This window comes from Mauremys reevesii, linkage group 4, assembly GCF_016161935.1.
Source record: "Mauremys reevesii isolate NIE-2019 linkage group 4, ASM1616193v1, whole genome shotgun sequence".
NCBI classification, from domain to species: domain Eukaryota; kingdom Metazoa; phylum Chordata; order Testudines; family Geoemydidae; genus Mauremys; species Mauremys reevesii.
Window position 1 is genome coordinate 83344286 of NC_052626.1, and position 25549 is coordinate 83369834.

Below are 25549 nucleotides of genomic sequence, written 5' to 3' on the forward strand. Positions count from 1 at the left end.
TCTGCTTCAAAAGTCAGAAGGCCCCTGAGTCAGAGGAAAGTTCAATTAATTTGTCAGAGAACTGAAAACAGATGATTTCAATCAGCACAAAAAATGACTTCATGGCAGGAGTATACTGAAAAAGACAAGGGTTTGATTTCCAATATACAAACAAGTGGCCCCCTAGAATTAAACTGTGCTTTAGCACTATTCCAAAAATATTTCAAAAGCCAGGCTTTTTGATGTCTTGAGTAAATGAAGTCAGAATGTAAAGTTCAGAGTTTTGCATAGCTACAGTGGAAACCTCGATGGAAAGTGATAACAGACAGCCCCCTCCCCCCATCCCACTTCCTGTTCTTTAAGCAAAAGAGTGCCATGCTGGCTTTCATGAATGGTCAGGCTTCCTCACGAACTCATTGGCTAAGCCTCTGCTGGTGCTCACCAATCAGAAGTTTTGACTACACCCACAGGATCTGTGTGAGGCCTCTGTCTCTGCTGTGAATGATTTTTGCCTCCAGTCTCATACCTTATTGAAGCTCTCTCTCTGAAATAGGAAATGATGCAATTTTTTTTTTAAACAGACCATATGAGGATTCTGGTATAATTGTATCATTCTTGTACTAGGGCTGTGGTTACCTCCAATAGCCCACAGGCTTCGCTTCTTGGTTCTGTGTTGACTTTAAGGATCTTGTGACAGCAAAAGAGTTGAACAGCTATAAATTCATTTCTTTGCATGTGGCTTTGGCTCGAGTTTCATTCACTAAAACAACTGTAACCCTCAAATGTCTCAGCAGTGCAGCTGAGAGACAAAGAGAGGAAGGAAGGAAGGTTTTCTCTGAGCCTTTGACAGGAGCTGTAGAAATGCTTGCAGCATACCAAGTGAAATCTGCTTTGGAGCATTTTTTCACTGAACAACAAAGACTAGTAGTCAAATTGCTGTGCCACAGCCAAAACAATTTAATTGTCCTCATTAATGATATGCCATTTGGAGTGGGGAATGAAGGGGGGTACACAAAGAGGGTGACCCTTTATTTACTAATAATTCCAAGCAAGAAAAACCAGTTTATTGTATAAAAAATTGGTGTATTGTTGACAAATAGTTGTTATTTGAGAGGATACTTTCTACTTCTCATAACTCTGAATGAATCATTAATAGTAAAAATGACCCGGGGTGAAAATAGCTGCTTATTCTTAGTAGCAGCTTTCCTCCATCTTGTTTGCTTTGAGGCTTCAGCCAAGAAATTGAAATGCACATTAAATAATTCAAAGCACTAGATCAAACTCTTCTAGTTTATTAGTGTCTGTCTTTTGGACAAACTTAAAACTAAAATCCCTACTTGTAGTTTTCAAAGATCGTATGGATGTTTTTATATAAATCGGGGTCAACCCTTTCATCTAACCAAACAAACCTACATTTTGCTCCTCTAAGTCCCCCTTACATTTTCATTTGATAGTATTTTATTTGTGCCTCGGATGGTTGTTCAGTATTGCTGTAGGCTGATATTTAGTGAGTTCATGAACGCCAGAGGTGGCTGTATTTCAATAGTGAGTGAACTAATCCTTACATAGCCCTCTCTTCTCCGTTATCTCTCAGGGGAATGGTGAGATTAAATTTGAAAACACAAGGTGTTATGTCAGGCCAAATTATTATTATTTATTTTATGTTATCTACATTCACTATTCCCTCCTTCCCCTGCCAAAAATAATCAAAATTATTTTTATTATCATTATTAGCTCACTACTACAAAGCTATGGAACAAAAAATGGCAAACAAATATGGCGGATGGTGGTAAAACATTTTATGTGGATTTATAACCCTAAACTTGTTGGTATAGACAGCGTTAAAAAAGCAAGAAAAAGAAAAAGCTTGGAGGTGAGAAAAAAAGAAACCTACACATTTGTGATTTAAACCTTGCATGGACACTTTTGGATTTGAACTGCAGGTGCGGGGGTTGGATTTGCATTGTAATGCTTTTGCAGTTTCCAGTACTTATTCATCTTCCTGTTTTCTCTTGTTTCTCAAGTGTTAGCAATGATAACTGACAGGGTATGTCTACAGTGCAGCGGGGAGCATGCCTCGCAGCCCAGGTAGATAGACTTGCACTAGCCCAAGCTAGCACATGAAAAATAGCACCAACAGAGGCTTGGGCTAGTGACCCACGCTTGGACTCACACAACCTCCTGGGTCAGAGCCAGAGTGACTAGCCTAGTGCCACATCATCCACATCGCTATTTTTAATGCGTTAGCTCGAACCAAGCTAGCGTGAGTCTGTCTGTCTGGCTTGGGGGCTCACTCCCAACTGCACTGTAAATATACCCATCGTGACTATAGTGGTAAGATGGGAACAAATGGACCTCTATGCCAAGTCAGGATGAGGTTGCCTCCTTCCAGACTGGAAGCAGTTTTGCTCTGCTGTGTGGACCATAGGAGGATATGGTGGGTGGAAAGAAATTAGTATAGTAGAGGCCAGAAACCCACTGTATGCATCACAGCAGGAATTCAGATTGCAAAAAATACATAATGGCAATAACAGTAATAATAATAATAATGTATTATTTGTATAAGCATAGCCACTAGGAGCCCTACTCATGGGCTAGGACTGCATTGTATTAGGTGTTGTATAAACACGGAACAAAAAGACAGCCCCTGTAAACAGCTTACATGAGATGCAGAATCGACCTAGCCCCTCTTTCTGATGAAGAGCATAGTCTGACCTTAAATGTCCAAGTACCTGTCATAAAATGATAATTTCGAAGCACAAATGTCTAGAGAAGAAACGTACAGCTGAAAGTACAGAAGTATAGTATAAAAATAGTTTTTATCCCTTAGGAATTGGATATACAGTACTTGGAACCATTTTGAGAGGGGCGGAAAGTTCTTCTGTTTAAATCAATTTCTAACTTTCAGTGACAACTGAAGAGCTCCAACAAACAAGACAAAAATAGTTAGATGTTAAATGAGAATGCAGTGACAAGGCAGAAACTGATGCTTTCATAGAAGAAGATAAGAAAGACTCGGGATTCCCAGCTCTTGTGTAAAGGCCCAATACATGTCAAAGGGAAGACTCCTACTGAGATCAGCAGATGATCAGTTAGGGTCAAGTGTGGAAAATGGACATGTAGAATATGTCTACCTGAAACTAAAAGACAATCTCTTCTCTGTCCCTCAGTGTCTAAGGGAAAGGTGACAACCACAAATGACAAAACACCCATATTTCCATCCTTCTGTTTCCATTGTAATGTCCCTGCAATCACAACATCTACATGACACTGGATCTGTCGTGAAACACTGACTAAATAATTAATGTACATAAGAACATAAGAATGGCCGTACTGGGTCAGACCAAAGGTCCATCCAGCCCAGTATCCTGTCTACCGACAGTGGCCGATACCAGGTGCCCCAGAGGGAGTGAACCTAACAGGTAATGATCAAGTGATCGCTCTCCTGCCATCCATCTCCACCCTCTGACAAACAGAGGCTAGGGACACCATTCCTTACCCATCCTGGCTAATAGCCATTAATGGACTTAAACTCCATGAATTTATTCAGTTCTTTTTTAAACCCTGTTATAGTCCTAGCCTTCACAACTTCCTCAGGCAAGGAGTTCCACAAGTTGACTGTGCGCTATGTGAAGACAAACTTTCTTTTATTTGTTTTAAACCTGCTGCCCATTAATGTAATGTGTAATTGCTCCTGACACTGGTGTAACAGAGAGCAGAATTTTTCCCAAGTCTTTTTTATGGCTTAGGGGTAGTTTTCAAAGACCATCCATAGTTACATAAATAATTTGAACCTTTTATTTCCTTTAAAGCGATGCCTAAACGCTAATACAATTAAACCGAAATGTCCCCTATGCACAGGCTACTCCATAATTGTCCACTATGGAGTTTCTTGCACCTTCCTCTGAATCATCTGGTACGGCCTGAAGAGACAGGATACTGACTTGATAGACCATTGATCCAACCTGGTACAGCCAGGACCCAAGCTTCAGAAAGACACAATGACTCCCAGGATTTCTGGGAGAGCTTGCAAAATCTGCTTCCCTCTCTGCCACCCTTCTGTCTCATCTTCGCTCGCTTCGAAGAAGTTAGTGCCAACAGCAAGGTTAATCCTGTGGACTCCTTATGCTCCCTCAGTGCCAGGACTCCTCTTGTGCCTGAGCCTTTCATGGTGGGCTGTAAAGTCCAGTATAAGCTCCTGCGGCTCCACAGACGCCAGGCACGATCTCACCCTAAAAATCTTTTCCTGCTCTGTACTTGAAAAGTCTTAGCATTATGCAGCTTGCTACTGATCACAAAGCAATAAATACAAACAGTGCCAGTAAATACTTTGTCAGAGAATAAGGACTGGAATGCAACAAAAACAGAAAGAAAATCCTGTAAAGATGTATAATCAAGGGGATGATCCCTATTGGAATAAATGGCAAAACTCTTAATGACTTCACAAGAAGAAGATCAATCCCCTATCCTTGGCATTGTTTATTTGTTGCTAGTGTATCACTGCATGCTCAGGAGTAAACACCTTGTCGTACATGCTGTTACAGCAAACTAGGAATCAATGTATTTCCTATATTTCACTCTTCTCCAAGCTAATGCTTAATTGTGCAAATCAAATTTTACGACAGCCTGATTCTGACTGTTAAATCCACTATTCAGGTCTCTGTTATTGCTATAAAATCATATTTGTGTTATTTACAGAATGTGCAGGTACAGGGGAAATTTATTTTGAGCTGCATTGACTAGTTTTTCAGTAATCTTGAAGAAAAAAAACATGGAATTTGGGCGTTGGCATATTTGACAGTACGCAAATTAGAAGGGGGTTTATTTAGAATTGCTGCCATTTGCTTCCCTGTGGTTATCAGTTCAATCATACATCTTGAGTTGCAAGTGACAAACAATACTCTCAGCACCAGCTACATCCTTCTCTTCAGCTAATTATGTTCAACGTGTTGTAGCCAATTTGTCTCTGTTAACTGAAGTAAATACTGACTGAAGTCATATTTGAAAATGTCACTTGGCACCAATAGTTGATTTAAAATATACTTTATGTTTAAAATGAAAACCTAGCAGTTTGGTTACATAGTAGGACCAATCTATGGTCTTTGTTTAAGTCCCATACTCAGCATGGGTAGGGGTTCTTAGCATGTATCTTTAAGAGGTCAGAAATAAGCCAGCTACATTCTTTAAATATAACTATAAATTCAACCTCTGTTATGAGGCTCTCCCAAGACTGATGTACCAGGTATTACTGCTCGCCTTTTCTTCTCCAAATTCCTGGAACTGGAATCCATAATACTCTTAATAGTTCTATGATTTGTTGAAAGTTCCAAGAAAGCAGTGGTTAGATGATGAAAGGGAGAAAGGACTTACCAGCTGACCTACTGTGCTACTTACTTGCTGGGTGACTATGGGGAAGTCATTTAATCTTTTTAGCCCTTTTTCTCTAACTAAAATTGATATAATAATATATACCCACCACACAAAGATTTTAAAGCATTGTGACATCCTTAGATGAAAGGATGTATTTAGGATAACATTTTGTTTGTAGTAGTAACTCTGAGCAAATAATTCATAATTTAAAAAAATGGGTTTGTGGAGTACTCACAAAAAGATTTGGGATTTCCTTGAATACATTCATTATTTGAAATTATTCAACAAATGTTTAGCTATTATTTTTTAACTGCGTGTGCAGAATTCTCTGTGTTTGTTAGTCAAGTTGTTTTGAATGGCTGTGATTGGTTAGGAAAGTCATGTGGTATTGTTTCCATTTCCAATTGGGTGAGCACTTCCAGTGTGAATACTTCCTTACAGAATTTCAGAATTAACTTTCTGTCAACACTTATATAAGTTTAACTCCATCATGCAAATGTCTCTGGAAAAAGAGGCATGAATTTAGTCTAAGAAAATTATTTTAAATACTCACACTCCCTCCTGAACACACACACACACACTGGTGGCGCTAAGAATCAGCATCAGTACACCAACCCCCCACCCCCAGCATATAGGGATATCTCATACATTCTTAATTTCAAAGTTACCTTAGAACTATTTCTGCTTACTCCATAACATTGCTTTTTTGCTTACTCCATTTCTGCTTCCCCACCCACCATTACAGTGATGTGTGGAGTACAAGAACTAATATAGTATAGACATTGTACTCGGACCAAAAATTGACCACTCATTTACAAGAATTTGGTTACCATCCTTTTCTCACCATATCCTTTCCATATATTTTTATTTTCACTGAAGTATTATAGAGCCCGTGATCATGATTACAGGTGCCACAGCATTTTCTGCTGGGATAACATGATATAAAAGCCTTACCCATCTTGTTCTTATAGTGACAGACACTCCCCACACACCTCCTAAGTAAAATGCTGTAAAGAAACAGCAGCATAATGGTAATTTATTTATATTATGGTAGCAGGTAGGGAACCCAGTCAGGGATCAGAGCCCCATTGTGCTATGCACTGATGCACTCTGTACAAACAAATACCAAAAAGACGAGTCCTGCCATCCTTGGGTATCTAAGCTTGGGGTTTAATAACATCTTCAAACTGGAATATTTTTGTTGTATCTAGAAATAAAGCATCTACAATAATAAGTAAAGGAGGTTGTGTTGGGAAATGCCATGATTACATTTATATAAATTGATTTAGTTAGATTAAATTAATAGCTTTTAAAGAAGCTTTCCATTCTGCACAGAGGTTTCATGTAACACCACCAGGATTCAAAGTGAAGAGGCTGTGAGAAACAGCTGGATTGAGTGAAAAAAATTGACAAACAGTCTAATATGCAGTCAATCCCACTTAATTATGCTTGCTAATTATATTTCCCATAATTATATACAGTATTTAAATGCAGCATGCTATTTCCTGTTCAGAGTGATTAAAAACACCCCTGTTATTGATGAAACAATCTTGGAGACATACATTTCCAATGTAATTGATATTTCTTATTCCCACTCAGAAAAATAACCTCTTGTCAGTTACACAAACACTGGATTTGATCCCCATCTGCAGCCAAGTTTATCAATTTTATACTGTTAGAGTACAGTCCTGAGGTGCTTGTATCTCACCTAAACAAAGACTACAAAGTTTGATCCCTTTTTATAAAATAATCTCCGAAGTATTTTTAAAAGGTGGTCATAGGCCAAAAGTTTCAAATTTGGGTTACTAAGGTCAGATACTTAAATAAGAGGCCTGACTTTCAGAGCTGCTGAGCATGCAGTATTTTGGCAGAATCAGAAATAAAACTCTGGATTTCTGATTACTTGTCACTTTTATTATTATTAATATTGTTATTATTTATAGTGTGGTAGTGCCTGGCTCCATCAACATGACATTCAGCATGAACAGACCAGCACAAGACCAAAATAAATGGTGGAAACTGATGGAGGCCCTATGCACCCGAGATTGTGGGAGGATAAAGAAGATGATCGACTCATGGATCAAAGCCCCATTATGCTAGGTGCTTTAACTTGCATGTGCAAAAGTATCAGAGTAATGCTATGGTTTAGGGGGGGAAGGCAGCAGGGAGGGACAGCTTGGGAACACAGCTTCTATGCTGCTATGGGAATAGAGTGTGACCCAAAGACCTACATGGAGACAAATGAGCCTCTATATGCTGCCTTCCATCACTTTCCTGACAGCTGGGTGTAAAACCAGTATGTATTTCTGGGGGGCAACTGCCAACTGTGTTTTAATTAAACAGAATATAAAGAATTAGAGAGGAGTATTGGATGATAATTAGTGGCATGGTTCTGCATTATCTAAATGTTTGGGGTACCATCCTGAACTAGACACATAGTCATGAACCTTTTTCAACCAAACTACTGACCCAAGACTGCAAATTTTCCTATCAGATCTGTGTTATGACAGGTTGGGACAACTGAGGCAATTTGATTCTGAGCCATCCCAATGTTGCAGGCATTTTTAGCAAGATTCATACAGTAACAACAGTAATGATAACTTTTTAATCATTCAGTACCTATCCTATTTATTAAGGATATAGAAACTTATATGGGTTAATAATAGAATATAATGTATATAATTAATTAATATACACATCTGATCAATAAGATAAGAACAGGGCATGATAAGATAGGATCTAATGAATGTATATTGCATATAGTTACCTACTAGACTACGGGTAAAGGCATTGGTTATAGGTATTTATCTTCAGTGGATTTAAGAATGTTAAGACTATGTTCAAAATCCTTAAGCATTTCTTAATGCATCCAGAATGATTTTGACACTTTTAGTTCAAAAACAATAGAGAGAAGGGGCTAGATTCTGATCTCAGTGACATCAATATAAATACAGATTAAATCCAGTGAAGTGAATGTTTATTAATCCTGAAGTCAATGGAATTATTCCAGATTTGCTCCAGTGTGGCTGAGATCAGAATCTGTCCCAGAAACTTTATACAAGGCAAGCACTTCATCTGGGAGTACATGTGCACCAGAAACCCCAGAACCTTTGATATTTTTTTAAAACTATCATTCAAACTAATTAAGACATATGTCTTAATTTTCTGGTTTGAGGTTTTCCAGTTACATTCCCCAACTCCCTCCTCTCTCCCTCACTCCTTCTGAGTGAGAAATTATGCCTTTTAGGGCTTTAAAAACATTTTAAATTCAGGAGTAAAGCTTCATTCCCAACTCACTCCCATGAACCAAGCTGCTTGCGGTATTTCAGCAGTGAATGAACAATGAATGCCTTCCTTTGGAAACTGGGGAGGGAGGGTTAAAAGATGAAGAAGGCTGAAGACAGACATAACAAGAATGGGGAAGGGGCAGAGTGGGTGGCTTATCAAATTCCACAAATACCAGACATGGAGAGGTGTTGATTTGTTACTGGGAAAACCCTGTTTGTTTATGGAGTGTAATCACCTGTTGTCTGTTTGTTGTTTGAAGCATATGCAGACAATGGGACTGTTTGCGTGCAATGTGCTGAAAGAAAGTACAGTAGGGGTTGTACACAGAGGAATTTTAAGTCATTGGCATGGGTAAACTGGAAGAGCTAAGATCATTAACAACTAGCCTCATGGCCAGCCCAGTTAAAGGAGGCAATGAAGAACATATACAAGGTTGACCATAAAAACAATTTCTAGCTGATGGCTCAAAAAAGTAATATTGTCTTTTGAGATGGGCCAAACAGGCTTGGCAAAATTATGATATTCCCCATGCCGCTGAAAACTTCATGTCTGCAAGGCACTGGTTACTGCATATTTTTTACCTCTTTCTCCTATGGCACCTTACCCCTGCTTTTTGTCAGGCGTGATAGGCTCGTGGTAGTTCTCTCTGTATTACCATTCCAGAAACCTTGGCTCAAATCTTGCTCCAGTACCCGAAGAATAAGAAGAGTTTTGTAGTGCTCAAAAGCTTCTCTCACCAACAGAAATAGGTCCAATAAAAGATATTACCTCAACCCCTTTGTCTCTGTAATATCCTGAGACCAACACTGCTTACTCTTACTGCCCAGACTGTTCAACACGGATCATATGTTCGCAGCAATGTGTTCTGCCCCCAAGACTCACGTGTATGCTCCTAGCTGACTTTAGAGTGGTGTTGCTGGACTGGGAAGGATGTCTTTTACCTTTCTTCTCTTATCACTTTTATGACATTTTCGCCTCTAGCATTGGAATTCTCTCCCCCGTATCCCTTTTGTTTTACTTAGGGCTTGTCTACATAGAGCCAGCAAAGTGCATCAGAGAATATGTGATTTGTAAAGCACTCTAAAGTGTTGTGCTCAAACTGCCCCATGTATATCCTGCTGGCACACCCTGAAAGGTACCTGGTTTGCATTAACTCTGACCACACTAATGTAAACTAGGTACCTTTTAGAGCACACCAACAGGGTCTACATGGGGATGGTAGAGTGCAGCACATTAGAACTCTTTACAAACCACACCCCGATGACACACTTATTCTTTTCTTAAAATTCCCCATTCTAATGATTTGGTATCACATATCGCTTAAAGTGACTTTTTAGTCCTCATGGTTGCAGAGTAAGGCTTGAAAGCATGACTCAAGTTCACTCTAAAGGCTCAAAAACCAAAAGACAAAAAGAAACTTAAAATTTACTATTCCCTGACAATCTCATGACTTTTAAGCCAATCTCATGATTTTGGGGGTCGGGGGCATACATGATTTTTGAATGTGTGGAGTCAGCAATATTTCATTAGCTCAACTGTTAAAAGTCAATGTACCTTTCATATATCAAGCTCTGACAAAGTTTGCATTTCTAGAAATTTGCTTTCAATCACTATTGCAAATAGCTAGGAAAGTCAATAAGTGTTAATTATTGTATTAAGGGAGGAATATGCATCAGCTACCATTTAAAAAAATGGGTTCCACACTTGTCAACTTACATTATTTAGTATGAGTTTTTACAGAGATGCCAAAGGTAGTGGTGAGAATGCCAAATTTGAAGCTGTCTTCTCCTGTGCTTTTTTGGTTAGGGTCCTGTGTAATGCAATATTTGTGATCCAATCAATCTAAGTCTTTTTGTCTCTGAACTCAAACCTTAAATCTAACCACTGTAAACTTTGGAGATGTTGGAAACCGGAACCCACATTTGGATTTAAACCTTGCAAACCATATATGTTTATAAGTGACTAAGCTAAAATCCCAGATCCAAACACCCCCACTCTATTGGAATGCAGATCCAGAACCAGATTTTGTGTCTTGGGCCCACCTCTACTTGAAACCAAAACAAAAAGAGATTTCTGAGTTTTCCGGTAGCTAAACTTGCAGCCCAGGGTGGCTGGAAAAGATAAAACAGAAATTCCAAAAATTAAGATTATGATTTTCTATATGGGGGGAGTGATAGCTCAGTGGTTTGAGCATTGACCTGCTAAACCCAAGGTTGTCAGTTCAATCCTTGAGTAAGCTATCTGGGGCAAAATCAGTATTTGGTCCTGCTAGTGAAGGCAGGAGGCTGAACTCAATGACCTTTCAGGGTCCCTTCCAGTTCTATGAGATAGGTATATATTCATATTTATTTAGTCCCTGAACAAGATAACATAATAAAGCTCCCACTCTTCAAAGACAGCTGTCTATCTTCACTCTGCAGAGACCCAGCACTGACTTCCTGCAGATGAAAAATTCAGTGCTTAACTTTCATCTTCTGATGCGGCCATCTTTATAGGTTAGAACTAAGATGGCATTCACACCTGTCTGTATATAAAATTCATAATAGTAAAATCAATAGAACTAACAGGATGACAGCCAGAATTAAGTACTTTTCTAACCTGCATTTTGCCATTTAAATGATGTAGCTATACCTGTTTAAGTGAAGGTAGTGCTTGTGAAATGTTCTGGCCTGACCAGCCTTAGGGATGATGTTCCCATATTCATTCATGGCACAGAACATGGGTTATGGCAGCATAAGGTTCCCTACACAATTCCACTATTGTGCCTATCCCCTTTCCTGAAAGTGACACCTCAAGGGGATGAGAGAGTAGGTCACACTCTATGCAGTTCAGCCTTTGCCCTCTCCATTGAGAGTTCCCCCATACTGCCCTGCCCATGTGCTGTAACACTGACATATGAAAAGTCACTTCTATTAGTTTAAATATTCATGATAATTCAGTTCTCTCATCTCTGCTGAGGCTGCTAATTAGAGTATCATGCAGTGTAGCAGTAGCCATGTCAGTCCCAAGGTTGGTGAGGTAATATCTTTCTTTGGACCAACAGAAGCTGGACCAACACAAGATATCACCTCAACTACCTGGTCTCTCTAAAAAGAGTATCAGTTCATTCTGATTCTGAAGTGGCTACCTGACATACCAGAGTCTGATTTCAGTTACATCAGTGTAAACTTGTTGAAGTCAATGGTGTAAGTGAGATGAGAATCTAGCTCCACTCCACTAGACACAGGAGGACAGAAATCACTGATTCATTTCAGATAGGTCACTAAATATCCAGTTCAGATGTTGTTGGCTGTCAACCTGGGCTGGATTTGCTCCAATGACCTAGAGGTGAAAGACTCCATATCCTATTACTAATCCCTAGGCCATCCATTTCCCCTGAATAATTCAATCTTAATATGCTGGGAGCAATTTTCCTAATAACAGAAATTTCCCTTATTTCTTGCACTCAACAAATATACAATCTACTGAAGAACATGTTACAGTAATACCAATAAATTCCAATGTGATAGCTCAAATATAGAGCTGGTTGGAAAATGATTTTTTTTTCATTGCAATACTTTAACAGAAAAAAATTGGATTTAAAAAAAAACTGTGTGTGAGGTGGGAGAGAGAGAGAAATATTTCATTTTCAACAAAACCATATTTTTGATCAAGAAAAAAGTAGTAACCCATTCTACTTAAAGGATCACTAAAAATTATAGTTTTGTTTTGAATTGTTTGCATGTAGTGAACCAAAACTTCTTCAGTGTCACAGGAAAACTGAATGATTTGTGACTCATAAGAAAGACATGAAGTAACTCTTTTTTTGGACTATAAATGCAGGACTCTGTATTTGAATGAGAAGCCAAACAAATGTTTTGGATTGTTAGAAGATGTTTCATCCACTTTGAAACCTGAGAACTGTGTTTCTGAAATAAACTAAGCTCAAAGTTTGCTGTAGGCCACACTGTCTCTCAAATAGGCAGCAAAAATGAATGCCAGATATGCAAATTTTACACAAAAATTAAACTACATTGTTTAAATAGCATTATCTCTCTAATAATGCTCTTTTTCCCCTCCCTGTGTTACTCTGGCCTATTTAGGCCTAACATCTCTATTCAGGAAAGATGCTTAAGCACCTGCATTTAAGTATGTGCTTACATTGTTTTGGCCTCAAAGTTTAAGTTTAAAGCTTTAAAATTAAGAACATGCATAAGTAGTTTCCAGAACAGGGATAGAAAAAAAATACATAAATGCTTGTCTGAGCCACAGTCTTAAATAGGAAACTCTTTGGGGTGGGGACAGTTTCCTGTTATATGTTACAATGCCTCCATATTGTGTGTATTAAATAATAATAATAAAGTTCAGTTATTCAAATATATTTCCCCCTCAATATAAGCCATTTTACAGTACAAACTCCTCAGGAGAAGTGAATGAATAATATTAATAACATATTTTTGAATAAATTTTGCACATTTTCTAAAATAAAATAGTAAGTTAATAGCTGGTTCCCATTACTGGGCCAGTTCTACTCCGCAGATAAAGCTCTGAGAAGACAGCTCCCTAATAGGAGGTTTGCATTTCATTTGCTTCCCAAAAATGCATTTGAAGTTCGTTCAGCTAGCCTACTGATTTCATTCACAATGAGCGGAGTTCGTTTGGATTAAACCTAGGTTTGAAAATACCAAGATAAAGGCTGAAGATTTGGCCTTTACTCTACCGCAGAAGCTAACACTGGGTCACACTGAGTTTTAAGCAGGCCTGAGTCATATTGCTTCCAAGAAGTGTCAGCACCACGTGACCAGCCGGCTCTCCAGGAGACCATTAGCAAATGCTCTGCAGGCCTCCATTGGTCCATGGGTCAGTTTGGGAAACTTAACTGTGAAGAAAAAATTTCATCAGTCATTGAATACCAGCCATTTCTGTGGTGGAATATGGTACATCTTATCAGAGGCAGTCAATCAATTCCAGTAGACAGGGGAAATGCAGCATTATGTAGACTAGATTAATTTGCCTATTATAGTTAAATTACTAAGTAAATTCTCTTGATTTTTTTTTCTTTTGAGTTCTCTGTATGTGAGAGAAGGTGCTAAGATCTATAGCATAGAGACTCTATCATACAGAAACACGAGGAAGAGAGTGAACTCTTAAAATACCTTATTATCTCTTAGGTCTCTGTTGATTTAGACTTCAGAGCAAGAGAAATGGAGTTCAGTTCATCTCTGACTGAACTGACACTGCAGATAACCCCAGCACATCCATCTCAAATTGTCAGCTCAAGACAAATTACCTTCTCTCCAGGATACTCTCTTTCACTGATTACCTACTACTCAAATTAAATGCCATCTGACTTCTGAGGGGCTTTTGTTTGTTGGATTCCATTGGATTATGCAAAAATGATTGGGGGAGAATTTAGTGTGTTTAAAGTCTTGTGAAAAGAGCACACAGACCCTGCCTCCGCAACCAACTTTGGTGGATTACTTAAAATTGGCCAGTGCTTTTGCTAATCTATTTGTTGCCCCATAGTTTAGTAAACTCTACTATATAAAAGCAGAGCTAAAGAGAGCTAAAACCCAAACAGACTTCTAAACGATGCCCCAAAGCAAGAAAATACTGTAAAATCCTAGTGTTTGGTGACAAAATTTCTCACAAGATAAAAGTAGGGACTGAACCTTGAACAAGAAAGCTCTGGATTCATTTTTTAAAAACATTTTTTCTTTAATATTTTATATTTTAAATAAACCCCATGTAATTTACATAAATAAAACATACAAATGCATTATAGGCAAAATTATTAGCACCACCTAAAGTTAAGGTTGCCCAAACTTTTCCATCACAAGACCCTGATTTCATTTGTTTACAACTTTGCCAAACTTTAACTATTTGGCTGAAATTTTCCATGCCAGGTATCAGCCCCAGGCCATTTTTCTGGAGGGTGGGGGCGGCATTTTGAAAATAATAGCTAAAATAGTTTGGCCATTTCCCAGAACAAGTGTAGGAAAAAATACATTATTTTGCCCATGTTAAAACAATTTTCATCTGTTTCATTGAAAAACGGTAGCACCTCCATGCTTTGAAGCAGACCTTTGAAATTTGGTAGGAGGGGTTGCTCTGGGGCTTTTTGTTAAACCCATGAAAATTTGCCCAAGTTAGTAAAAGTTATAAGGCTTTGAAAAGTCACAGTTTTCACATGCTCAGTAGAGACTTAGTGATGCTTAGCAGTGAAATTCTTCAAAGATTCTGTCTGTACTGAGTATGCTCCATCCCCTCACAATTACTACATGACTGGACTGCAGTGTGCCAGCCAGGGCCGGATCCAGCTTTTTTTTTTTGTGGCCTCAACCGGTGGAAAAAACCCCAAACAAATCCGATTGAGCTCCCACCAAAGTGCCGCTGAACAGGGGCAGCTCTAGGTATTTTGCCGCCCCAAGCCCGGCAGGCAGGCTGCCTTCAGTGGCTTGCCTGCGGGAGGTCCCCGGTCCCGCGGATTCGGCGGCACACCTGTGGGAGATCCACCGAAGCTGCAGAACCAGCGGACCCTCCACAGGCATGCCGCCGAAGGCAACCTGCCTGCCGCACTTGCGGCGACCGGCAGAGCGCCCCCTGTGGCTTGCTGCCCCAGGCATGCGCTTGGCGTGCTGGTGCCTGGACCCGCCCCTGCCACTGAAGAGGAAGAGACAGAGTGAAGAATCTGCTGCTGAATTGCCCCCGAAGACTCAAGCAGAGTGCTTCAGCAGCTGCCAAAGTGCCGCCGAAGATCCGGACGTGCTGCCCCAATGCCAAATGGAGTGCCACCCCTTTCTATTGGCCGCCCCAAGCACCTGCTTCTTTCGCTAGTGCCTGGAGCCGGCCCTGGTACCAGCCCTTTAGAGTGACTGAGCAGGTTCCAGCCCAGGGCTGCAGGGGCTGAGCCAGACTTTTCATGTAACTGCTCCTCCTAGCAGCTGGAAGCAGCTGTGGCAGTAGTTACTGGTAGCAAAAGCACAAAGACCATCTCTCCTGTGCTGTCTAAGCTCCCCTCCTGTTGCTCAGGCAGTGAGGTGGAGAAGGAGGGTGCACCTGGATATGAATGAAGAGAGGTGGGGCAGATTTGCAGAAGTGCTGAGCATTCACAATAGGGTTGCCAGGCATCTGGTTTTCGACCGGAACACCTGGTCGAAAAGGGACCCTGGCGGCTCCAGTCAGCACTGCTGGTTGGCAGCGCAGCAGGGCTAAGGCAGGCTCCCTACCCAGCTCTGCATGGCTCCTGGAAGCAGCCGGAATGTCCAGCTCCTAGGTGCATGGGCGGCCACAGGGGCCTGCACGCTGCCCCTGCCCCCGGCTGTGGGGATGGAGGCCCCTAGCCCCTCCACCCAGGATCTGGACACACCAGACACTTCCAGGAGCCACCTGCGGTAAACGCTGCCCAGAACCCGCACCCCAAACCCCATCTGGCACCACAAACCCATGCCCCATGCCCCCCTCCCATACCCAAACTCCCTCCCAGAGCCCACACTCCCTCCTACATCCCAACCCTTCATCCCCGGCCTTACTCAGAGCCCGCACCCCCAGCCGGAGCCATCACTCCTCCCGCACTCCAACCCCCTGTGCCAGCTCGGAGCCCCCTCCTGCACTCTGAACCCTCATTTCTGACCCCACCCCAGAGCCTGCAACCCCAGCCAGAGCCCTCACCCCCTCCCACACCCCAATCTCTTGCCCCAGCCCAGTGAAAGTGAGTGAGGATTGGGGTGAGCAAGCGATACAGGGAGGGGGCTTGGCATGAGTGGGCGTGAGCGGGGCCTCAGAGAAGGGGTGGGGCAGGGGGCAGGACCTCAGGGAAGAGGCAGGGCAGGGGCAGAGAAAAGGTGTTCAGTTTTGTGAAATTAGAAAGTTGGCAACCCTAATTCACAAGTGCAACTCAAGTTGATTGGAGCTGTGCTTTGAATGTATAACATGGTAAAAAAATACTAAGTACTCTAAAAGATCTGACTGTTTCTCAAGCTGGGCACCCAAAGTTAGTGACAATTTTGACTTTAATCACTCTGTGCCTTTTCCCCAGCTGTTAAATACAGATAATAATACCATGTAATCTCACAGGAATGGTGTGACGATAAATGCATTAATCATTGTGAAGCACTCAGATATTATAGTAAGAACACCACAGAAACATCCATGAGGAAATTAACATTCAGTACAGTATCTCATGGTGTGCCTTAAACAGGGCTTGGGGCCACACAGTATGTAATCACAGAATTTAAGAGAGCATCCTAATGCACAGTGCATCAGCACACAGGAGGCTGAATTAAGGTTGTGTGGGCAATTTTAATTCTGGTGTTTCATAACTTTAGAGTGCTTGTTTAATAGCTTGTGTGTAGCTTATCTAACTAGACAGTGCACACACACATATAAATATACCTATATACAGAGAGGGATCACTCTTTTTAAATCGATTATCCTCACTTTCGCAACTATTTCTGCAACTTATCATCCATACTAAGGTTCCTGATACTGCAAACACCTGCTACCAAGTGGAGTGCTTACTACCATGAGCAGTCCCATTGACTTCAATGGTACATGTCAAAATGTGTAAGTTCTCTCCAGGACCAATCCAATAGTCCCACTGAGGTCACTGAGAGTTCTGCTGGAGAAAGGCGGAAAGACTCAGGCTTGTCATATAAATACCTTTTGGTCTCTTGGGAAGTAGTGGTCTAAAAAGGATGTTAAATCGCATTTACTATTTCTGTCTAAAGAAGTTTACTTTAGGAAAATCCCCAGTCATGTGAACCAAATTTCTATTTGCCTTCCCATCATCATTTCAGCATATATTATTTTCTTGTCATTCTTCTTTTGCTTTCACCTTTTTTCCTCCTATTAGCAAATGCCTCTCAATTAGGATTCTCAAGAGAGATTGTAGCTAGATGGGAACTAACCAGGACATCTTTCACACTTACGTAACTGATTATTATTGCAGAAAAGCAAAATGTACTAATTGACACTGACTGATATAATGTTTCATGCACCTCCCCCCCCTCACTCCATCCCACCCCACCCCGCACTAAATTAACTTCCTCTTCTGGTATCCCAGTGAATCTTGTCCCATCTACACCTGTCTTTTAGAGCCTGATCATGCAGGCCTCATTCACTTGGGCCACAGTGCAGGTAAGCATCTAAGCATGTGTTGAAGTCTTAATGAGGGCAATGACATTTAAGCACATGCTTAAAGTTAAGCACACATGTTTTTCTTAATTCTGTCCTTGAGTAGTCCCATTGGGTTGCAGAATCAGGGCCTTTGGTTGTAATCTTTTTGGGACAGGGACTGTGATTATTGCCATGGCTTCAACAATGCTGATCATAGAGGGTATGTCTACACTGCAATTAAAAACCCACAGCTAGCCCATGTCAGCTGACTTGGTCTAAGGGTTTGGACGAAGGGGCTGTTTAATTGCAGTGTAGATGTTCAGACTTAGGCTGGGTAGATTCCATAGCTCCAGACCAAGCCCAAACGACTGCACGCAATTAAACAGCCCCTTAACCTAAGCTCCATGAGCCCAAGTCAGTTAGCAGTGTACACATACCCTGGGCATCAGAACTTAACTAACCTGGAAGAATGGGTTCATACAGAACATGGAGGATTCAAAGCCATTTAGACCTCACAGATTCAGGAAGTTCAAATGAATGCTTTGCTTTTTGTAGTTTAAATTCTGTCAGTGAAAGATTGCACACGGGAATTTTTTTGGAGCTTGATGTGACCAAACCCCTGCCTCCCAAGTCTTAAAAAAGGGAAAGTTCTTGTGCAGTTGTAAAACTCAGCAAAATTCCTCATTATTTCTACTAAGGTGTTAGTTTAGCAGATGGTTAAACTTGGATCAGCTTGAGAAAATCAGGCCCACTAATCAGACAAGCTCTCTTTTTGTAGCAAGTTTTCTCAGCTCATCAAGCCATTTATTGTAAAACCAAATTTCTTCTTGATTTACAATATGCCCTCTGCTGTTGCACTGAAACAAATAGGATTTCATGGGTATAAATAAAAACAGAATCCTGCCCTCTATGTGAACACCAGTAAAGTTCTTAGGGAGAAAAAATTAAGAAATAAATGGTTATTTGTCAGCCCCAAATTTTTGAATAGTTCGGCATCCTCTCACCTCTTCTATTTTGGAGTGGTTTTGGTTGTTCTTTTTTTAAAAATCTCAATTTTTGCTTCTTTGTCTTGTGTGATTTAAAGAAGCCCTCCATCCCACACCTCAAAGTAGTACTTTGAGTTTCAATTCACCTTTCCCCACACTCCGCTTACAAAGTAAGGATGCTTTATAATTAATACCCTGGACTGGGACACAGACGATTGGGGTTTAGTTTCTAGCTCTCTTGAGACCTTGGGCAAGTCACCTAATCTCTTTGTGCCTCAATTCCTCATCTGTAAAACAGAAACAATAATGCTTCCTTTGTCTCATCATTCGTTTGCCTTGTCTATTTAGCTTGCAAGCTCTTTGGGGTAGGGGCTCTCTTTTACTATGTCTTTGTACAGCAGTGAGCACAATGGAGCCTTGATATCAGTTGAGTCTTCTACATGCTGTGCGAATAATTCATATAAATAATAAGTCCCTCTTTATCTTCTAATCCATGTATCTCTATGAAGGGAATGATGGAGTGCAAATGTAGGAACTCATTGTGCAGAGTTCCCTCAGTTCTTATTGATTTCAATAAGGGCACTCAGCACTTCACAGAATCAGACTTTGTGTTATTTACTGCCCTATTATATCCCACCCTGCTTTCCATCCCTCAAAGCCAGATCTTGAGTGGTGCATAAAAATCAAAACTCATATTGAAGTCAATGAGAGTTGCAGATGCTCTGTACATCTCAGGATCAGACCTTCAGTTTCAGTGCTCTTTTGATTTATGAACATAAATTGACCTTGTATTGGGTTCATGCTTTATCACTACAGAACTAATGGAGCTAACAATGAAGAGCAAGTCCTAGCATCTCTTGCGAGGTGTTGAATAATTTCAGCTCTTATTGACATCAATAGGGGATTGAGACGGCTCAGCATAATACTGGAGGTGCTCAATCTTTTTCGGGATTAGATCCTTACTAAGTGAGCTAGAAGCAAGCTTGCAATCAGAGACTTCTCATGGCATGGATGAACTTGTTCACTAGATAGACAAAGAGTTTGAAGCAGAAGGTATGGTCATCACTGCAGAGAGAACAATTTTAAAAAATCAAGGAAAAACAGAAGAGGATATAAAAAGCAAATGACCATTGGAAAAAACCACCAATGATCTCGATCTATTAGTATGTCAGGAACACTCATCGAAGGCAAAGTGGTAGAGATCGCATCAAGTGGGACACTGAAAACTACAGTCCTCGTGGCACCTTAGAGACTAACAAATTTATTTGGGCATTAGCTTTCATGGGCTAAAACCCACTTCATCAGATATTCTGAAAATATCAGATATACTGAAAACTAGATATTCCGCCCTGAATAATCCCCTTAACTGGAATGAATGTGACTAGGCCTTTTGCTTCTCTAATTTCAATGATCTCACAACAATAAAAATGGGGGAAATTATGATTATCAATAAAAATTAATAAAATAAATAGAGACTGAAAATTAATTACACAGCCACAGAGAAAAAATAAAAGGTTCAGCTCCAGCAAGGAAGAATAAAGAGGGGAAAAAAGAAAATAGGGAGAAAAGATAGAAATGTAAGTAAGAGATACATATTGTGGGAGAAATTTTCCATGGTATGTGTGTGAGGAGGTTATCACTTCCCATTAACGTTGGCAGGCATTATTGAGCTATTTCCCAAGCTCTGTACTGAAAATATACCAAATAATCAGTATGAGAGAAAATGCTTGAAATGATTCAAATTGACTTTTAAATTATATAGCTTAATACAACATATTTCTAATAGACCATACTTATTCGAATTGTTTATAACTTTGGGCCCAAGTTCCAGTTTTAAAGAGCCAAGTCTGGCAAAGTTTTTGCATTTCTATGTGAACTATAGTAAACAACTCTGAACAGTACAGCAAAACACTTCATATTTTCCAAAAATCCATTACTGTACTGTATTTACAGGGCTTAAAACATTATGGCTCTATAATGATCAACAAAATGCTTTTATTCATTAAGCAGCTTTTATCAACAACTCCAAATACCATAGTATCAGAGTTCTCTGCATGAAGGCCATTGGCCTCAGTTGTGCACTGTGAAAGGAATTATTTTTCAGTCCCATACCTATGATATGTTTCAGAGTTTGTCATTACTTATATTCTTTTTGCAAAGTTTTCACAAGTACTTTACCATTGCATTATTGACTAAGCTGCATTTCAAACAGCAGCAACAGAGAGAAGCAAATGGGACAATTCTATTTCGCACATGAATTTAAATGGTTATAGTCAACTTCGAATTTGCTTTTGAAATTCTTTAAATCCAAGAGTAACTTGACCTTCTATATCTTCCCTATGCACCATTAACTTCTCTTGTATGGATATCTATACCCTTTTGTTTGATATATGAAAGCCCAGATCCAGCAAAACACTTAAACACATGCTTAAATGTAAGTACAGGCCTACATACATGAATAAAGAGCCTGATACAAAACTCAGTGAAGTCAGTTGAGGTCTCTCAAATTCAGTGGGAGGCTATTGATCATGCTCCAAGTCTGTGAGGACTACTCTTGTGCTTAAAGCTAAGCACATGCGCAAGTGCTTTTCTGGATCAGGATTCATTCTTAACCCAGATTTAGAATGAAAATGCAGCCTGAGAAAATCTTTTCATCACCAATGTTAATGGTTTGCATCAGGTGCCATTGTTATACTGCACTCCTTAGCTAAAGACTTAATATGCAGTCAAGGTGACCACTGTTATTCTGACTTAGTCAAACACTGTAACAATGTTTCTTGCCATTTTTCGGTCTGCAGAACAGGTTAGAAGAAAGCAATCATCTCTTGGCCCAGTCCTTCCTTCCTCACCACTCCCAACTTCTCAATTTCCCTATCTTCTCCATAGCTTTCTCTATTTCTGGTGGACCTCCGGGAAGATTATAAACGACAGCTATCACCAAAATTTGAAGAATATTACCCTTTAACATTTGCTTGCTTAACCATATGTAAAACCCGGCCTCTGAACTCTTGGGATACAATTGGCAGGATTCTCAAGTCTTGCTGAGAAGCATGTATTGTGAGTCTGGATGGGGTAGTGTAAAGGTAACTTTAAGCCACCTTTGCACCAACCTCACTGATTGTAGCTGCCCAGTGCTGCTCTGGTTTTAGCATGTAAATTAGAGCTACCTGAAGTATTCAGCTGTTGCTGCTGCCAGTCCGCACGTAGTATTATGGCAGCCTGGGATCTGCCAGGGGTAGGGACACCCCAACCACATCCCCTTTTCCTTGACGGCAGACCTGCACCAACAGCCAGCAGGGTGACAGAACTCAGAGAATCTCTCTACCACTCAAAGATTCATATGCACTGTGCGAATCCTCCAGTGGCCAGGGCCGGCTTTAGGAAGTGCGGGGCCCAATTCAAACAGTTTCGACAGGGCCCTGGCAGGGATGACTTAAAAAAACACATGTAAAAAAACACATGGGGCTTCTACTCACTGGGCGGTGCTCTGAGTCTTCGGCGGCACTTCGGCGGTGGGTCCTTTCTCTCCAGGTCTTCAGCGGCACTGAAGGAAAAGGTGCCTCTAGCCAGGAAGGAATTCTCACTGGGCGCGGGGCCCTCTTAGGTGCAGGGCCCGATTCGGGGGAATTGGTGGAATAGGCCTAAAGCCAGCCCTGTCAGTGGCCATGTCTTCCAGCTCTAAGGCTACTGAGTGTTCCTGCAGCAGCTACAAAGTTGCCACCAGAGAACCAGGGCCTCCAGCTTCATTTCAGATAACCAAGCATCTAACTATAACAAACTCAAAGTACTGTCAGTGAATTAAACATAGCAGTAAATAGCATAACAATACTATCAATGAACTGTTTGTAAACAAGCCACAGAACTGAAACAAAAAGTGATGGGTAAATGCAAATTAGGAATGAATTCAGTTGCTCATGGATATCACACAAACAGAAGAAAATACTTTGTTCTACCCATTTTACAGACATGGAAATTGAGTCAGAGAGGCTACACAGAAAATCAGTGTTAGCACCCGTATTAGAAATGAGCAGCTCCTAGTCCTGTGCTCAGAGCATCAGGCTGCAGCTTTTTTTTTACACCCACAGGTATCAACTTTGGCCTCATATAGTTCTAGAATTTTGAGGGTCAAAAAGTTAACAAGGCCTATGCTTTGGTCTGGCTTTCTGTCACATTCTCAGGAACGTCCATTCCAAAAGACATTCTGGCTTCTGATTTTTCTGAAAATTTGCCCCAGGATGTTGTATTTATGATGAGGAAAACATCAGCAATTTTTCAAAGATTCAGAAGGTTGATGGTTTTCTGTTCTACAGAAAGTTGTTAATTTTAATCCCAGCAGCTGAGACAAAAAGAAAGTATAAAACAAGTTCTGGCATTACCTTTGCTACGGCACCCAGATTCTTTTTCAGTATATATACAAGAACTTTATATGTCAACCTTGTTAAATTTGTCTTCAAAGGTTAACATTTATTCTTAGCCTGATGTGAAAGGATTGAGGAGATTTTTCTCAAAGCCACAGAGTGATTTCCCACAGCAAGAGGAAAAAATATTTTATTTAACATCACATATCAAAATAGTGTTTTGCTTACATGGTGACTCACATAATATAAAAGGAACCCTACAGTATCTTTTCATGTGAATGGTCAGAGGCTTGGATGACTTAAAAGCAGGTGTTGGTCTTCAATAACAACATAAGTGGAAATGAGATTGGGGGAGTGCATCTGAAAGGGACAAACACTTTGTCCCTTAATACTGTAGCATTAAAGAAAGGAAGTCATTGACATTCCAACTGAGGCAGGGTTAATCAGTAACGTACCTGATTAGTCTCTCAGTACTCCACTCCGTAACAAAGCCTCCTTTCTGTTATTGTTCAGATCACTAGAATGCGTTTGTAAGAGGTGGAGCAGCAGGCATTTGGGATTGATTAAAAGTTCCTATATTGTATAGGACAACATCACTAGGTAAATGCAGGGTGGCAAAAATGGGGTATAGAGAGCAGCTGGTTGTGTTGACCCTTGATTTAATATGGAAATCATCCCCTCTCAGATCATCATGATGGGACCTGTAATCTCCACAAGGCTTACCTCATTATTAAAGATTAAGGTTGTCAGTGTGGCTCTCAGATGAACAAAGTTTGGGTACTCCTTGGATACTGAAGAAATCCTGGAACATTTAAAAACAATTCAGCTTTGACAAGTCACAAAAACCAGAAGATTTTCTTGCTAGTAAATGAAGAGGAAAGTTGCAATACTCCCCTGGAAAAAGCTTTGATTATTGTTTTTCTTTCCTTCTAGCAGGTTCCTTGTTGCCTTGAAATCTGCATGAAAGTGGAAATGAAACTACTGGAATACATTGCGATTTAAGATTTTTCTTCAGAAACAACTGATAAATCTGCGTGGAATTTCCTTTTTTTCTGAAGACCTAGGGAGCTTATATTCTCCTTGTGAGGCGAAATCTGAAAACTTTTCTCTCCCAAAATACAAACTGCAAGGGAATTGTTATTTGTGTATGAGGCTTACATATAAATTTTGGTTTCTCTAAGTAAGCAAGTCAATTCAAAGTATTTAATGTACATAGAGAATTTTTATAATTCAGTAGTAATTCCAGCTTTCCCTGAAAGGAGCTTAAAACACTACTTGCTGTTCAATGTTTAATACTGGTCCAAACTACCCTGTCACAGACAAAAGAGAGATTTACAATTCTTGCAATGTGCTTGCAAACCCAAAGATGAGAGGACCTTCGGATTTATATACTCTTGATTGACTGTAACCTTTTGCCTTCTCCAGGTACTTCTGAGCACCTTGTAGCTATTAGGCTAGCAAAGCAAAAAAGTTTAAAGGACAACAATTTAATCCTTTCCAGTGCATGTATCTGTCTCATTAAAGCATTCTCCTGTAGCAGTGTAATGATACATTAAATGGAATCCATTTCAAGGTAAAATGAGTGCTGCTGATGTCTAACATACTGTTCCTGAGGCCTGGTTTAGGTCCCAGTCCTAGTGCAGCCTAGCACTGAAGTAGATTAAATATCAACCCGGGTCACGTTCTCATGGCCCAGGCACAAGTGCCAACATTCTTCCAATTATTCAAGGCCAAAGAAAGAGCAACCTGCCTGACAGAGTTGTGACACAGCTTGATTAGATTTAGCTTAGAAGCCTGCCGAAAAGGATACTGTGGTATTTAACTCAGATGGAGAAAGGAATGGCATCTCCGTTTAAATCAAACAGAAGAAAGAAAGACAGAGTACATTTAGGTAATGAGAGTGTGTGTATGTTTTAAACTTAAAATGACCACTTCACCATTTTGTGGTCAGTGTATTTCACATGTGTACACACAATAGTTTAACCATAAGAGGCGGCACAGCAGGTCCCTTATTTAAAGAAAACTATCTTAAGTATTTAGTGCATCTTTCATTCCAACAAACTTTACAGACTTAATACATTTATCCACCATGGAAATGAAATGACCTCTGGGAAAAGTGCAGCAACAGGTGAATAATACACAATAACATTATACAGCAATCACCTAGGGCAGGGATTCTCATGACAATTTTTTTGGTGGCCGCTCTGACAATTTTTCCTAAAATACTTAATTAACTTTAGGAAAAACAAACAAATATGCTCATATGCACATCAAAATTATTATGGCTTATTTATTACTAGCTACTATGTCTGCTGCTGTGAAAAGTGATATTTGCATGTTTGTTAATATATTTCACAATCTCCCAGCTAGCTACTAAGTCTGCTGTGAAAAGTGATATTAACAAACATACAAGTATCACTTTTCACAGCAGACTTACTCAGCCCTGGCAAGCCCGGGGACAAATTAAGGCCT

General features: G+C 40.2%; 1 long non-coding RNA gene across 2 annotated transcripts in view; it reads left to right on the forward strand.

The window, feature by feature from the left end:
* Window positions 1-24644, forward strand: part of LOC120405011 — a 43260-nt gene extending 18616 nt beyond the window's left edge. The window contains exons 2-3 of one of the 2 annotated variants that reach the window (XR_005598315.1): window positions 7293-7449; window positions 24011-24644. This is a non-coding gene — a long non-coding RNA (uncharacterized LOC120405011). The remainder of the gene's footprint in view (window positions 1-7292; window positions 7450-24010) is intronic. The other variant, XR_005598314.1, reaches the window with a different exon arrangement.
* Window positions 24645-25549: the final 905 nt, after the last annotated feature.